Here is a 6294-nt window from a genome sequence, read left to right on the forward strand (position 1 = left end):
GCATGATAAGTATTGGGCGGATACGTTTTCGTAACGATGTTTTTAACTGAAATCTGTACCAAGAGTTACGTCTGTTTCTCTGTGTTTTTAATATGCATCAATAGTCAAGTCAATAGTATGAGATTCATATATTCATAATACCGTCGTACCATCATTGCTCGGATTGAATCAATTCAGAGAATGTTTGTTTGTACAACGTCCTCAACGAGATCTCCCTTGGAATGCTCCAGATGGTCTTCCTGCATATGAACACAGATGCCGTTTGAAAAGACTTCAAACATTGAAATTGAAACACAGATGATAGACGGCTGAAACTCTATTCATCGGCAGATTGTTTCCTCCAGGAATTTCTATGATACTTCTCCAGTGATTCCTTCAGGGATTCATCCTGAAATTCCTCCAGGATTTCAATAGGAATTACTACAGGCACTCATTCGAAATTTCTTCAGGTGTTCCTATGAGATATCAGCAGAAATTCCTTTGAAAATTCTCCTAAGATTCTTCCAGGGATTCCTTCAGAAATTCTTCCAGGGATATCTGCAAAAACTCTTCCATGAATTCCTCCAGATATTCCTTCAGGAAGAACTTTCCTCCAAGAACCCCTCTAGATTTTTCTCCAAGAATTCTTCTAGATTTTCCTCCAGGAACTGGAGTACATTGAGGAATTCTTGAAGGCATTCCATAAGGATTTCCTGGAGGGATATCGGAAGGAATTCCTAAATAAATCCCTGAAGGAACTCCTGAATGAATCGCTCGAGGAATCTTTTCGGTATTCCTAGATAAACCTCAAAGGAATGCATGGAGGAATTCCTTGAGAAATGCCTGGAGGAATGACTGTATTATCCCTCGCATGTCAAAGAAGAGTCACGGCAGTGTAAGTTTTGGTGGCACTAAAGTGACTATGACTTACTCCCTGCGGGAATCTTGGAGGTATCTTAGGAGGAATTTCTGGATAAATCCCTGGTGAAATTCCAGTAGGAATCCCCGAAAGAAATCTTGGATAAATTTCTGGAGAAAACTCTGGTGAAATTCTTGGAGGAATCCCTGAAGGTGTTTTTGGAGTAATTGCTGAGTGAATTCCTGAAGAATTCTCTGGATGAAGTCATGGAGGAATCCTTAGTGGAATTACAGGATGATTTCCTTTGGAGAACTCCGGGAGGGATTCCTGGAAAAAATTCTGGCAGCACTCCTTGAGGATTTACTGATGGAATTCCAGAAGGATTTCTTAGAAGAATCCCAGCACGAACTCCTGGAGAAACCCTTGTAGGAATTTCTAGGGAAGTCTCAAATCCCTGGAGAAAATCTTGGAATATATTCAGAAGAATTCCTGGAGGGATCTAGGAACTCCTGGAGAGATCTGAGATCTCAGAGATTCATGGAAGAACTTCTGGAGGAATCCCCGGAACAATTCCTGGAGGAACCATTGGAGGAATTTCCTGAAGGAACCGTTGGAGAAATTGTTAATGTTTTTACCTGGTACTGTGAAGGTTAATGAACGAGCAATTTCTTACCGAATTAGATGAAGGTTTTTGAATAAACTCTTTGAAGTAGAATAAAGAAAATAAAAATAAAGAAATTTAATGAGAAGTTGTTCAAAGGATTTCATTGAGGAAAACTGTATAGAATCTCCCGAGAGAGACATGCTTAAGAACAATTCTCAAGCGAGTAGAAACTACTAGTAGTAGGCTACTTAAGATTTTTCTTGACATTGTAGGAATTAAAGGATCCCGAAATAATTTCCGTATAAATCTAACGGGGGAAGCATTTTTGAAACAGCTTTCGAGACAAAACATTTTTATTGAAAATGTTTAAAAATGCATGAAACTTATGCTCAAATATTTTTTCAGAATAGAACCTTCAACATGTTCTTCACAATGCTTGAGCATCAACTCTACTGCTGCTATCTCGTTGACAGGGAACCAGCGTTGACAGGTAACCAGTCCGAAGATCTTGCTCATCTTGCCACCACTCACTCGTAATCGTACAGCCGAAACGAAGCACGGTCGAATCCACAATCAATATTACAGACTGGCTCATCTTTATTGCGACAAATCTATTTGCGCGACTTGCTTTCGAGGCAGGAGCAACTCCGGTGGCAAACAGTTGTCTGCGTTTGCATGTGATGCCCCACCGGCTCTTTACCGAAATCTTTTGGAAATGGTCCAAAATAATTCCCCTGAGTACTCAGCTATTTTCAGCTGGGAAGGATATAGATTATTCCTATCAGAAACTTCCAGTTTTTGGAAGCGTTAATCTATTAGTAAATTATCTACAGTATCGTTTTTATTTTCATATATTTTTCAGTTTCTTTTATACAGAACGAATCAGGCGCTGTCTATAAACTAAGCAGACTCATTTTTGGCCATCTCAGACCCCCCTTCCTCGTAAACTTTTATCCATACACAATTTTCGATATTTGTATGGAGCGTAGACTTTGGCCAGAACCCCCCGTTTCACCTTGAGAATCTACGTACGTAGTTTATGGACAGACCTTCACTGGAATCAACTCATTCAAAATTTTTCACTCCGCCTACCAATCATTATTTTTTATGAATCGTTTCTTTCACTGGTCGAACATAAAATCGTTATCAGCATGGCTGTATCAATCAATAACTATTTATTAACAATTTCTATCAATAATCGTAAAACTTGAAACTAAAAAAAATAACAAATCTCTCCACGCATCACACTCAGGATCTTTCGAATATGTAGGCCAAACTTCTTGGCTCACACAACGTATTTTCAATATTTTGCATTGCTTCCAGTACTCCGGTGTTCAGTATCCAGGAGCTGACTTCGTTGAAGTCTGTCACAAATACAAGAACACCGGCAGGTTGTTGCTGATCACCCAAATCGATTGCTTCGTCTCACGATCCAACTTCCGTTGGGGAACGTTAGTTTGCCATGTTTTTTCTCGTCCACACCCGGTTTGCCCAAATTTTAACAGCCAATTCCGCTCTGTTGCAATAAGATGCACGTTGTTACGAGCGACTCCGGAGCTGGGCGGTTTACCGGCCTTGCCACGACTACCGCGTGGTTGGAATGCCAGATCAATGTTCTGCCAGATGATTTCGTTCTGCAGGAACGAGATCGGGACTTGGAACTCCGTGTAGCTGGACATGGGATGGTAGAACAGCATACGATCATTGTTTCTGTGAACCGGAAGCAGGGACATGCCAAAAACTCCGTCGAAGCACTGGAAGCTCAATTCCTTATAGTTGTAGCCATTAGCAAAAGGATTCGGACTGCACAAGTAGTTGGTGGGGCGCTAGCTCTCCTCCCGCAAACTGAACACGGTGATACCGTAGCGCCAGCATCCTGAAATTGTTGTCCACTACGACGTTTGTATGCACCGAGTCATCATTCGTCACTATAATCACTGTCCATATCATATCCCGAACTTGTTGCTTGCCAAGTTGAGGAGCTGTGTACAAACTGCTAGTTTCTTCCATCGGTTCCATCTCTCTTGCATAGCGAACCCCTTGTGCATAGCCATGATAGCCATCGATGTATTTCCACACTTCTGAAATCGCTGCAAAGAAAAAAGCTCCCACTGAGTAATTACTTCAAATGTACTATACACTTCAATTTGAAGATAATTGAGCTTCACAACTTAAGAAATCTCGGTTATTACCTTAAATACAGATCAAAATGTGTCCTGGAGTCCGTTCCGGGGGTATCCGGCACAACCACCGTTTACGCTTGCAAAACAAAAAACTCAAAACAAACACCCACCGTTGTTGTGAATAGGGCCAAACATGAAAACAAATTGTAGCATATAAACAATCAAGTAAAATGACCAAAAGTAAATAAAATGTTTAATTTTTGTTTAGAATAAATTTATTTGGATTTGTTTAATAGGTATTTTTGTATTTCATATAATAAATATGAAAATACTTGAGATTAAAATAAAATATTATTGTTGATATTCATTGGGTACGCCCTAATTGGAGCGATGTCGCGAAAATCTTCTCAGTCTTCTCAGACAGATCTGCGAATGAACATCGCATTTGTTTTGGTTCATTTTCCTTCTCGCTACAAAAGTGAACCTCTCACCTCACTCGAGTCGACAATCAGAATCGGGTGACAAGAGTCCCGTGACTCCGAGGTGAGAATTGTCGAATGGAGTCATTCGACGTGCAGAATGAGCACAAATGAGTTAAGAAAATCAACGTTTTGCCAACGTTACCAACGTTAAGAAAATCCCACGAGAAATAAGTCAACTTCCCAGTCGAACCTCTATAAAGATCATATTTGAATACGTTTCTTGTTGTATTCGTCAATCAAAACCGTTACACTATCACTTTGGGCTTTTTTTGAGCCAGTAAAACTTGTTTCATTTGAAATACTAGTTTTTATTTATTCATTCACATTAAGTCAACAGGTAAAATAGTTAAAATATAACAGTTCACTTTTGCAAAAAAAATAAAAAGATAATAACTTTTAAAGAATAACTAGAAACGGGCTTGGTGGTCTAGTGGCTACCGCTTCTGATTATATGCAGAAGGTCCTGGGTTCAATCCCTGGCCCGTCCCTTTCCTCTTACTTTGTATCTTTCTATATACTTTCTCTCTGCTCTCTACATATACAACTCATGTATATAAACATGTTCATAGCCGTCGCTAGAACAGAAACGGGTTAAAAAAGCCGTTTCCTTTCCTTCCAAACTTTCGCAGCACAGTGTCACAATCCTATTAGAAAACGCCTACAAGTTATGCAATCAAGCGTACTGTGCCGCACATCTTCAAAATAATAAAAACACACAATTCTATCACCTTCCCCTGGTATCCACACACCAATGTGTGAACCTTCTGCCAACCAATTCCCACCAACACTCCAACATCCGCATGAATTTGTGCTGGCGCAGAGGTATATTCGGCCAGATATGGATACAAACGATTGCAATAATCACTTCCTTACCCCTTCCCCACATTGACCTGCAACCTGACGTGGCAGGCGCCATTGTCGCCTAAAAATAGAAGATCAACAACGCTCGCACACTGAAGATGCCTGCTAGTCCCCGGCAGTTATCTCATTGGTCCTTGTGTGAGTGCAGCTGGTCTGGCGATACTGGAGTAGCATCCACGGGCGGTCAATCAAGCTCAAGCTCAAGCTCTCAAGCTCAAGCTCAATAACTTTTAAAGAATAACTAGAAACGACGAACAAATTCCTTTCAATTGCACTACTTTGCTTATCTTCGGACAGATAGACCCATTTTGTCTGCAGTTAACAGACTTCTTCAGTGCCGAGTGCTCGACCAAAGACAAAAGTAAGACCTCATACTCTCATACATTACATACAAATTTCAGGGCTCACGAAGTACTAGCGATCAAATATATAATACCTTCAACTAATAAAACCTTGAGCCTCGCTGCAATTCGAATTTCTAGTACTCCGTTTTTGTTGCTAGGAGTAACCAACATATTATTTACGCAAGCATAAACAAGAAAAAATGGTGGTGAAAACTCGTGTGATCTGATCTATTTTAAATATCTTTTTCTATTTTAGGGTGCCTTACAATTTCACAGTTAATTGTCTAAAATCTAATAATGCAATATTTGGAAGCCATGTTTGATGCAAAAATGTCCTTGATAATCTACGCAGTTCGCTAATGATGCTTCAAGTTTAGATGCGAATCAGTCTCAACTATTTTCGACCTTGCCTTCGCTTTCAACCGAATTCAAGCGACTACAAAATGTCCCAGACAATCCCCAATCAGCCGAAACCTGTAGTCCTATAGACTCTAGTATAGAGTCTTGTACAGTTTCTGATATTGGGCAGTTGCAATTTAGCGGCAGCTCCCCCATTGGACCGAACCGAAACCGGGATGAGCAGCCATCGATGTCTTTCTAATGATATTTTTTGTGCTCCAAACTGGCAGGCTCCTGTACAATAGCCAAACTGGAGCCTGCCCGGGCCAAGAGTAAGGCATGGTGAGGAGTACTTCGGCGAAAAAAAAATGTTGGCCGAGACCCGGCCGGAGCTCGTTCCGGTGTTACGGGAATAGCCTTTTATCTGCTATTGTAATGAATGTTTCATTAAGCCATACAGAACTCCTCACGACACATCTTCGAGCAAAACGAGTGGACATGATCAACAAAGTTAAATCATAGAGCCCTAACGTGGAGCATGGGAAAAAGAAAACATTTGATCAACTATCCATAGGTTTTCCTTATTATAATCGAGGGGGGCGACACAGCTAAATCGCCCAAAAGATTTCAACGCAGATGCATATACTTTTTTAGATTAGTGTGCAACTGTCAGATTTTTCTATCTACTTCGCACTGCATCCAC

At 40.5% G+C, this 6294-nt stretch overlaps 1 long non-coding RNA gene across 1 annotated transcript; it reads right to left on the reverse strand.

Annotated features, from left to right (window-relative positions):
• Positions 1 to 2925: 2925 nt before the first annotated feature.
• On the reverse strand, positions 2926 to 4150 carry LOC109430425 (uncharacterized). Its single transcript, XR_009998262.1, has 2 exons — positions 3635 to 4150; positions 2926 to 3532 (listed from the first exon to the last, which is right to left on the reverse strand). It is a non-coding gene; the product is annotated as an uncharacterized LOC109430425 (long non-coding RNA).
• Positions 4151 to 6294: the final 2144 nt, after the last annotated feature.

The sequence above is a fragment of the Aedes albopictus genome, chromosome 2 (assembly GCF_035046485.1).
Source record: "Aedes albopictus strain Foshan chromosome 2, AalbF5, whole genome shotgun sequence".
NCBI classification, from domain to species: domain Eukaryota; kingdom Metazoa; phylum Arthropoda; class Insecta; order Diptera; family Culicidae; genus Aedes; species Aedes albopictus.